Genomic DNA, 11277 nt, shown 5'->3' on the forward strand with positions numbered 1-11277 from the left:
ATGTGTGTGAATTGCTGTACCATTGCACACGACTAACCTTCACTTGCTTCCTTCATGGAGTCGTCCTGGAAATTCAATGAAAGAATGCATGGGGGCTGGAGGGATGGCGTAGTGGTTAAGGCGTTTGCCTGCAAAGCCAAAGAACCCAGGTTCGATTCCCCAGGACCCACGGTAGCCAGATGCACAAGGGGTGCACACATCTGGAGTTCATTTGCAGTGGCTGGAGGCCCTGGTGTGCCTATTCTCTTTCTCTCCCTCCCTCTTTCTCCATCAAATAAATAAAAATAAATGTTTTTGCCATTCCCAGATTTATTGAAAATATTACAGAATAGCAGAAAACATTCACACAGCTCCGCGTGGTGTTCTGAAATTCATCCTCACTGTAGGCTTGTGACCTGCAGGTTGGAGACACTGCCAAAGTCCAAAAACTTCAGCATTTCCTTGGTGTCAGAATCCACCTTAATGATCTCCTGATCCAGGGCTGAGACCTCAGGAACATAGTTATCTCTCCTCTCTCTCCTTCCTGTAGCTTGATGGAGATTCCTCTCACAGGACCTCTCTGAATCTGCTTCATCAGATGCGCGACACAGCCTGCTATCTTGTTGCGGAGCTAATTGCTGGGAATGACGGCGATCTCCTCGCACGCGTGCTTGTTGGTGTGGAAGTCATTGCCCGGGCGCGTGTAGTTCTTCTCCATGATGCCCCGGGCCGCTTTCTTCACGGTCTTCTTGCGCACGCGGCCCATGTTGGCGGGTCCTAGGAAAAGAGCAAAATAAAATATTAAAAACATCTTTCTGAACCTTATATAAAAAAAGAATGCACGGAAATGTGGGTGCAGTCTGGATGTCTTCAAGTAGTGGGAACGACAGAGACCGAATGGGCTGGGAGGGGCAAGCACTAATGTGCCTGGAACGAGGAAATGAGGAGGGAGGTGGAGAGACTTTCAGCCAAGATGGTAGCAGGTCTTCCTTCTTCTTTTTTAAATTTTTATTTACTTATTTATTTTTTAGAGAGAGGAAGAGAGGGAGAGAGAGAGGTGCATCAAGGCCTCAGCCCCTGCAATCAAACTCCAGACACTTGTGCCACCTAGTGGGCATGTGCAACCTTGCAGTTGCCTCACCTTTGTACATTTGGCTAACGTGGGATCTGGGGAGTCCAACATGGGTCCTTAGGCTTCACAGGCAAGCGCTTTAACCATAAGCCATCCTTTCAGCCCAGGCCTCCCTTCTTGAGGAAAGCCCTCAAATGAGCCTGGTGTGGTAGTTCACTCCACATTATCATGATCAGTGCTTGGGAGGCGAGGGCAGGAGAATCACCAGCTTGAGGCCAGCCTGAGTTACACAGTGAGACCCTGTGAAAGAAAAAGACAGAAAGACAGACAGACAGACAGACAGACAGACAGACAGAAAGGAAGAAAGAAAGAGGAAGGAAGGTCCTTATATACTATTATTGTCCCTAGTAACTCCAAGGAGATATATACATACATATATATATTTTTTCATATATATATATATGTATATTTAAATATTTATTTTGTTTATTTATGAGAAAGAAGGTTATGCCAGGGCTTCTTGCCATTGTAAACAAACTCCAGACCCATGTGCCGCTTTTCCATAGGGATTTATATGGGTACTGGGGACTTGAACTTGAACTAGCAGACTTTTCAAGCAAATGCCTTTAACCACTTAGCTATCTTCCCAGCCCATATATATATTTTTGGCAATTGAGAAACAGCCTCCAAAAATCATAGTCTGTATGAGGCCACCCAGGCAACTTCCCAGGATCCAGGCTTCAGAGGCCATGTCTCCTCTTACTTTTATTTCTTTGAGGTAGGGTCTCACTCTAGCCCAGGCTGACCTGGAATTCACTATGTAGCCTCAGGGTGGCCTTGAACTCTCGGAAATCCTCCTACCTCTGCCTCCCGGGTGCTGGGATTCAAGGTGTGCGCCCCCACGCCCGGCTTCCTCCTGCCTTCTTCATTGGGTGTTTTCAGGGAGATGCCAGGATGGATCATGAATGAATGAGCAGATTATGAGAAGCAATATGTCAGGCTCCTGGCAACATGATCAAATTTAATCTAATGGAGAATGCTGTTCTCCCATCTCAGAGCTACTGAAGGGGAGTCAGGGCCACTGAGTTCATGCCGATGGCAGACGGGGCCGTGGCAAGCCCAGCAGTCGGGCCCCACACTGAAATGCTCCCTGCCATCCTTCTGCTGCCATGCTCACAAAGAGCCGCGAGTTCTGGCTCAGGATGGGACTGTGGAGATTCATTCAGAGGATTTGTTCAGAGCGTAAAACTCCCCGGCTTGCAGGACTCAAGGACTCATGCGTGTCTGCATGTGCCGTGTGTATGTGGTGTATACACATGTATGTGCAGATGCGCATGTCCCAGGTGCATGCATGTGAAGGCCAGAGGAAAAATTCAGGTGTGTTCCCCTATTGCTCTTCTGCCTTATATCTGGAGATAGACTTACATTGAACCTGAAGCTGCCCACTTTTCAGATAGACTGGCTGACCGGGGAACCCCAGCGATCCTCCTGAACTCACCTCTTTTCTGAGGGGGTTACAGCCATGCATAGTCACAGCCAGCTTTTTATGTGCTGGGGATCGAACTTAGGTCCTTATACACCAGACACTTCTTATCTGTTAAGCTTCTCCCAGCCCCCTTTAAAAAAATATCTTATATTTATTTAACAGAGAAAGAGGCAGAGAGAAAGAGAGAGAATGGGCCTGCCAGGGCCTCTAGCCACTCCAAATAACTCCAGATGCATGTGCCACCATGTATGCCTGGCTTACACGAGACCTAAAGAATTGAACCTGGGTCCTTAGGCTTCGCAGGGAAGTGCCTTAACCACTAAGCCATCTCTCCAACCCAAGGAAACAAATTTGAAAGAAGAGTCCTTAGTGCTTCCAGGAGTTCTTTGCTGGGGGTGATCTGAGCATTGGCCAGTGTGGACTGAGGAGGCCTTGCTGGTTTCTTTATGGTGAAGGAAAGGACCTTGCTTCCTTCCAAACCCTGGGACAAACTCTGCCGCCAATGTAAAAAGCCAGACAAAGCCATGCGTGCTGGTGCTGAGTGGGTGGAAACAGGAGAAGCCAGCCAGCCTCACCATTAAAACAACAACAACAGGGCTGGAGAGATGGCGTAGCGGTTAAGCGCTTGCCTGTGAAGCCTAAGGACCCCGGTTCGAGGCTCGGTTCCCCAGGTCCCACGTTAGCCAGATGCACAAGGGGGCGCACGCGTCTGGAGTTCATTTGCAGAGGCTGGAAGCCCTGGCGCGCCCATTCTCTCTCTCTCCCTCTGTCTGTCTTTCTCCCTGTGTCTGTCTGCAGTCCCCCAGCCCCCCAAGCTCCCTTGTGCCCAGCAGCGCCAGGACACATGGGACATCCAGGAAGCGCTTCTGAGTGCAAAACTCTTTGCAACTCGCTGTCTCCTCCTCGTGGACATTTGTCCCCCCAGCAAGGTCCCTGAACCTGGTGTATACATTATTGGAGAAATTATAAACGCACAGTCCCAGGGAAATGGGGTTTCTTTTGCCCACCATGCGGACAAAAATATGAAGTTTATTTCAGCTTTCTCAGCCACCTTTTCTGCCCTGTTTGCTTCCTCGTGGGCCGTGGCCCTCTTTCTTGGTAAGAAATGTGCCTTTATGAAAGGTGTTGGCAAAAGGGCGCCCTGCCTGGGCAGCCAGGGTGTTCTAGTGATGCATTGTGCAGCATGGTGCATGCTGTTCATGATGCTAAACTATTTCGAAAAGTCTAAAAGAAAGGGGTTTCAACGTGCTCGCCACAAAGAACATGAGGCCACGCATGTGATCATTCCACAATGTGTACAGTATATATTATAACACCATATTGTATCTTATAAATTCATACAGTTATTTTTTGTCAGTTAAAAATAAAACAAGGTCGGGCGTGGTGGCGCACGCCTTTAATCCCAGCACTCGGGAGGCAGAGGTAGGAGGATCGCTGTGAGTTTGAGGCCACCCTGAGACTGCATAGTGAGTTCCAGGTCAGTCTGGACTAGAGTGAGACCCTACCTCAAAAAAAAAAAAAAAAAATAAAATAAAACAGAGGGGCCCGAGGAAATGGCTCATTGCTTAAAGACACTTATTTTCAAAGCCCGTCGGCATGGATTGGATGCCCCAGTACCCAAGTAAAACCAGATGCACAATGTGGCACACGTGTCTGGAGTTTGTTTGCAATGGCAAGAAGCCTGGATGTGCCCATACCCTCTCTCTTTCTCTTGTGCAAATAAATAAATAAAAATATTTAAATTAAAAAATAAACAGGGACTGGAGAGATGGCTTAGTGGTTAAGGGGCTCTCCAGGTCACACGTTAGCCAGACGTAAGGTGACGCATGCGCAAGGTTGCACATGCGCACAAGGTGGCACACGTGTCTGGAGTTCAATTGCATTTGCTGGAGGCCATGGTGTACCAATTCTCCCTTTCTCTCTCTCTCTCTTGCTCTTTCTATTTCTCTCATTAAAAAAAAATAAGTTTTTAGTAAGAGAAGATGTCCATCATTGGCTTCTGCCCATGATTTTAAATGCACCTGTCACCTCTTCAGAAGGGATTTGTTCTTAGGTTTCCTTGATTATCAATATTATAGTTAATTTTCCCCATAAACAGCAGGATGCGTGCATATGTCAGTGCAAGCGAGTGCATGTCTGCGTGGGAGGCGTCCTCTCTTTGAGGTCCTTTGCTGGAATCACACCTCACTTGGCTCTGGTCCTGCCCTGTTCCCTTCCACCCTGCCTGCCACCTGCTCACAGTGGATTTAATTTCAGTTATTTTTCAAAAGAGACAGCAGGTACTCTGGGGTCCTTCCACCTGTCATTTTTTCCCCTCCAAAAGGTGCACATCTGAGCAGCAACAATGAAAGGAATTTAATCCTCCCCCCAAGAGAGGTATTCATTTATTAACTTAGTTTTTTTCTCTTGAAGCAATCCCAACAGACTTCCTTTTTAAAATGGGGGGAGGGAGAAAGAGAGAGAGAGAGAGAAAGAATTGGCATGCCAGGGCCTCCAGTCACTACAATCAAACTCCAGACACGTGTGCCCCCTTGTGTGCATGTGTGGCCCTGCACTTGCCTCACCTTTGTGCATCTGGCTTACATGGGACCTGGAGAGTCAAACATGAGTCCTTAGCCTTGGCAGGCAAGTGCTTCAACAGCTAAGCCAGCTCTCTGGCTGTACTTCTCTATTAATTGGAACTCAGAATGTGTAGAACTGGGATGATCATTATAATTGAATTCTGGGGCTGGAGAGATGGCTTAGCGGTTAAGTGCTTGCCTGTGAAGCCTAAGGACCCCGGTTCGAGGCTCAGTTCCCCAGGTCCCACGTTAGCCAGATGCACAAGGGGGAGCACGCGTCTGGAGTTCGTTTGCAGAGGCTGGAAGCCCTGGCGCGCCCATTCTCTTTCTCTCCCTCTATCTGTCTTTCTCTCTGTGTCTGTTGCTCTCAAATAAATTAAAAAAAAAAAGATCTTATTTATAATTGAATTCTGTATCATGCACCATTTATCCATGAATGGTGTGCATTCATTGATTCATTGACTCACTGATTCATTCATGCATTGCCATGTCAACCTTGGTTGGCTTACCTATGAATGTTGAGGGAAAGACAAATGAATTTTTCTTTTCTCCCTCATTAAATTTTTTAAAAATTTATTTGAGAAAGAGAAAGGGAGAGAGAGACAGGTGTGTGTGTGTGTGGAGGGGGGGAGAATATGGGTATGCCAGGCCTCTAGCCACTGAAAACAACTCCAGACACATGTACTACCTAGTGCATTTGGCTTACATGGGTCCTGGGGAATTGATCCTGGGTCTTTTGGCTTTGAAGGCAAGCACCTTAACTGCTAAGCTATCTCTCCAGTTCCTTCCCTTATTTTTAACAATATTTTTATTTATTTATTTTCAAGGAGAGAGAGAGAGAATGAATGGGCACACTAGAGCCTCCAGCTGCTACAAACAGACTCCCGATGCCTTGTGCTACTTTGTGCATCTGGCTTACGTGGGTACTGGGGAATTAAATTTGGGTCATTAGGCTTTGCAGGCAAGCGCCTTAACTTTTCTCTTTTCTTTGTGCTTGAGGTCAAACCCAGGGCCTTGCACATGGTAAGCAAGTACTTTACCAGTGAACTATATCCCGGACACTTCTTTTTTGAATTTTTTTTTTTGTTTTTTTTTTGTGGTAGGGTCTCACTCTAGCCCAGGCTGACCTGGAATTCACTATGGAGCCTCAGGGTGGTCTTGAACTCATGGCGATCTTCCTACCTCTGCCTCCCGAGTGCTGGGATTAAAGGCATGCACCACCACACCCGGCTCCAGACACATTTTGTTTTTTCAACGCTAGGCATTAAATCCAGGGTTTAGAACATGCAAAGCAAGTGTTCTACCACTGAGCCATATCCCCAGCTACTGAGAAGCACTTTTCTATCTCATATGTTGCATGAATGATCATTTAAGGCAGTAGCTGAACCAGTGTTCTAAATACTGTAATTTTTACACAGATAAAGAATAAACAGAGCTAGAGAGATGGCTTAGCAGTTAAAGGTGTCTGCTTGTAAAGTCTTGCATCCTGGGTTTGATTCCCCAGTACTCACATAAAGCCAAATGCACAGAGTTGTGCATGTGTCTGCAATTTGTTTACAGTGGCAGGAGGTCATGGTACACCCATTCTCTCTCTTTCTCACCCTGTCTCTATGTTTCTCAAGTAAAGAAATAAAAACATTTTTAAAAAAGAGTGAATTGGGGCTGGTGAAATGGCTTAGGGATTAAGGTGTTTGCCAGCAAAGCCTAAGGATCCAGGTTTGATTCCCCAGGACCCACATAAGCCAGATGCACAAGAGGGTACATGCATCTGGACTTTGTTTGCAGTGGCTAAAGGCCCTGGCACACCCATTCTCTCTCTCTATCTGCCTCTCTCTCTCTCAAATAAATAAATAAAATATTTTTAAAAATTAAAAAAGTGTAAACAGGGGCTGGAAAGATGGCTCAGCAATTGAGGCACTTGCCTGAAAAGCCAAAGGACATGGGTTTGATTCCCCAGTACCCATGCAAGCCAGCTACACAAGGTGGCATATGCATCCGGAGTTTGTTTGCAATGGCTGGAAGCCCTGGCACACCCATTCTCCCCTCCCGCTTCCTAAATATAAAATAAAATAAATTTTAAAAGGAGTAAAAATTCTACCAGGTGGTTCAAAAAGCAAAGGGATAAGAAAGGATGGGCAAAAAAGCCTTGTGTAAATGATACAGAGCTAAAAACATGGAGAGTAACCAGATATGGTGGTGGAGCAGGCCTGTAATCCCAGCACTTGGGCGGTGGAGGAGAAGAATCAAGAGTTCAAAGCCAGCCTTGCCTGTATAGTGAGTTTGAGTCCAGCCTGGTCTACATGAGACTCTTGAAAAGAAGTCATATAGGGCTGGGAGGGGGAATGGCTTAGTGGTTACATGTGCTTGCTTGCAAAGCCTGCCAGCCCGGGTTTCAATTCCCTAGCCATGCACATAAAGCTGGGTGCAAAGCATGGTGCAAGTGTCTGGTGCTACCTTGCCAGTGGTAAGAGTGTCACACATGCACAATGTGTAAATAAGTAATTAGAAAAAGGTTACACACACACGCATGGAGGATGGAACCGGGCTGCATCTAGAGTGAGGTCAAAGAAATGCTCAAGGACGATCCCTCCCAGGGCTCTGGAGACTTACCTGCATTATGCGTCCCAGCTGCAGCTCTTGCATCCCTGAGCTCTTGACCATGGACAGGGGCTGGCTCCCAGAGAGACGGGAACTCCAGAAGAGAGATTGTTACTGGGATCTTGCTTTGACCTTCCCCGGGCTCCCCCTGTCCTTGTGATCTCTGCTTAATAAATTCAGATGAGGGTTGGAGGGATGGCTTAGTGGTTAAGGCGTTTGCCTGCAAAGCCAAAGGACCCAGGTTTGGTTCCCCAGGACCCACGTTAGCCGGATGTACAAGGGGGCGCAAGCATCTGGAGTTTGTTTGCAATGGCTGGAGGCCCTGACGCGCCCATTCTCACTCTCCCTCTTTCTCTGTCAAATAAATAAATAATAAATTCAGATGAGATGCCCAAAGTGTGGTGTGGAAGATAGGGTTTATTTCAAGATAAAGTGGAATGCTTCTCAAAGGTGGCAACAAAGTGACCCTCATGTCACCCAACATTTTTAGATAGTTTTATACTTTTTGCTGAAGTTCCCAGCATAGACAGCTTCCCTGGAGGATGTTTTCCTGCCCAGTGACTGACAGGTCCATTTTGATGGACTCTTCTGGGAGGGAGAGGCAATGGGATATCTGTTGTTTAGCAGAAAGCCTTGGCAAGATAGTCATCTTCCTGGGCAATTTAGAGTGTCAAGTCTCCACCCAGGACCAGAGATGCCACTCAGATCCCATTCTCGGATCCCATTCTCGGATCCCATTCTCAGATCCCATTCTCAGATCCCGTTCTCAGATCCCGTTCTCCTTCTGACCAGTAATCAGAGCCCCACAGTTTCAGTTTCTGCTCTTACAAGCTGCTGATTAGGAGGGAGGGGCCTTGCCAGTGACCTTCAAGCCTGCTACTGTCTAAGAAGCTACCTAACAAGATGGGCTAGCTAGGAAGTGGGGCTGAGGACGGGCGGAGAAGAGCCAATAAGAGAAACAAAGATAGGCAAGGGACAAGAAATAAACACTGACTTCAAGATAATGTTTCAAAGCAGAAAGTTTTTAACTCAGAGAGATTATTTCTTTACACCTGATATTTCAGAAGTGGGAACAGATGGAAGTCTTACTTCATTTATCTGGTCTTAAATAAAAAAAAAATCAGGTGCAGGCAGGGAGATAAACACTGTCCTCAGCCGGCAGGGAGAAGGTGAAAAGGGACAGGTCTTGTGATAGTCAGGTGAGTTTCAGTGACAGACACCTACGGCTGTATCTGAGGCAAGGTCACCAGGTGGTGGAGCTGAGTGAACGGAGGGGAATGTTTTCAAGACAAGCTCAGAGGATGGCCGTTTGATCCCACACATCTCTCATGCCCCCGGGGCCACGTGGCAGTGTCATGACTACACTGTGCCACCCATCAGCTGTGACATCATGGCTGTGAGACACACTAAATAAAGCCAGCCTAGAAGAGTCTTGCAGGGTCCGGCACTGTCTGCGCGTCTCATATACCCAGTCATTTCATGACCTCATGGCCACTTGGCAGCTGTCCTAAAGCATGAGGCACAGGGAAGGGACAGTCCAGACTCCCCAGGGGAACGCAGGGCACCCGACTGCACATTGTGGTTGTCTGGAATTTGTTTGTCCCCAAACTAGTGGCTGAGCCTGAAAACACACCTCGTGTGGGTTTTGCTTCCCTCGAAGTGGAAGAGGGGACTGTAGAAGAGAGGTAGGTGGCTGCAGTCATGGGGAGGTCACTTTTTCTTGGGGGAAGACCCTAAGACGGTAGGAGTGCCTTCCCTTGTCCCCTCTTCCGGGATAATTGACACCATTAAAATCCCTCCTCTGTGGAGCATGGGGTGGTGATAGAGGGAAAAGGTGAGAGTGTGAACTTGAGCCAGGTCTGTGTGATTTATGCCAATAAGCATTAGCTGTTATTAGAAATGGCTTCTCAGGGGGCTGGAGAGATGGCTTAGTGGTTAAGGTGTTTGCCTGCAAAGCCAGAGGACCCAGGTTTGATTCTGATGGACCCATGTAAGCCAGATGCTCAAGGTGGTGCATGCTTCTGGAGTTCGTTTGTAGTGGCTGGAGGCCCTGGCAAGCCCATTCTCTCTCTCTATCTGCCTCTTTCTCTCTTAAAAAAAAAAATTCTTTTTTTTTTTTTCTTTTTTGTTTTGGGTTTTCGAGATAGGGTGTTGCAGTCCGGTTCGCATTGCTGGTAGAAATCACCCAACCAAGAGCAGCTTCTGGGAAAAAGAGATTTATTTTGGCTTACAGGGTCGAGGGGAAGCTCCACGATGGCAGGGGAAAACGATGGCATGAGCAGAGGGTGGACATCACCCTCTGGCCAACATAAGGTGGACCACAGCAACAGGAGGGTGTGCCACACACTGGCATGGGGAAACTGGCTATAAAGCCCATAAGCCCGCCCCCAACAATACACTCCCTCCAGGAGGTGTTAATTCCCAAATATCCATCAGCTGGGAACCTAGCATTCAGAACACCTAAGTTTATGGGGGACACCTGAATCAAACCACCACATAGGGTCTTGTTCTAGCTCAGGCTGACCTGGACTTCACTATGGAGTCTCAGGGTGGCCTTGAACTCTTGGCGGTCCTCCCACCTCTGCTTCTTGAGTGCTGGGACTAAAGGCGTGCGCCACCACGCCTGGTACATGAGCATGTGGTGTGATTTTTTGCATGTGTTGTATGTACATTTGTGTGTTCACATGTATGTGGGTGCACCCGTGTGTGGGAATGTACATGCGTGTGGAGGCTAGAGGACAATGTTGAGTGTCAGCCTCAAGTACACCAGCCGTCTCTTTCGAGTCAGGGCCTGTCTTGGGCATGGGCCTCATCAACCAGGCTAGATTGGCTGGCTGGGCAAGTTCCAGGGATTCTTCTGTCGCTGTGTCCCCAGCACTGGGATTACAGGTGCACGCTGCCACACCTAGCACTTTATGGGGGTCCTGGGGGTCAAACTCATATCCTCGGGCTGCAGAGATTGCCCTGTGGTTAAGGACTCTTGTTTATAAGCCCTACAGGCCCAGGTTTGATTCTGTAGTGTCCACATGGAGCTAGATGCATGCATACAGAGTTTCTCTGTGGTAGCAAGGGTCCATCATATTCCACTCTCCTTCCCTTTTTCTGTCAAATGAATAGATAAAAATGTTTTTTTTAAACTCAGGTCTTCCTGCTTGCAAAGCAAGTACGTTACCAACTGAACTATCTATCTCCCTGGCCCTCTGGTGTGATGTTTGATTAAAAAATGGGTGGGGGGAGCCAGGCGTGGTGGTGGCACATATCTTTAATCCCAGCAATCGGGAGGCAGAGGTAGGAGGATCACAGGGAGTTTGAGGCCACCCTGAAACTATATAGTGAATCCCAGGTCAGCCTGGGCCAGAGCAACACCCTACCTTGAAAAACAAAACAAAATAAAACAAAAAAAGGTGTGTGTGTGGGGGGGGCACTTCATGCAAAAGGCTTAGTGCCAATGGGTGTCTTATCCATAGGCAAATAGTTAAAGCAGAAGGGACTGTCCCTCATTTATCTCACTTTACCTCTCAGAATCTGCTCACTCTTCCTGTGGCTGCATTTCCTTGTCTATAACTAGCCTCCACCCCGCC

The 11277-nt window shown here is 47.6% G+C and overlaps 1 pseudogene; it reads right to left on the reverse strand.

Moving 5' to 3' along the window:
* Positions 1-342: 342 nt before the first annotated feature.
* LOC101607135 lies at positions 343-745 on the reverse strand (annotated as a pseudogene).
* Between the last annotated feature and the right edge of the window lie 10532 nt (positions 746-11277).

This window comes from Jaculus jaculus, chromosome 9 (assembly GCF_020740685.1).
Source record: "Jaculus jaculus isolate mJacJac1 chromosome 9, mJacJac1.mat.Y.cur, whole genome shotgun sequence".
NCBI classification, from domain to species: Eukaryota; Metazoa; Chordata; class Mammalia; order Rodentia; family Dipodidae; genus Jaculus; species Jaculus jaculus.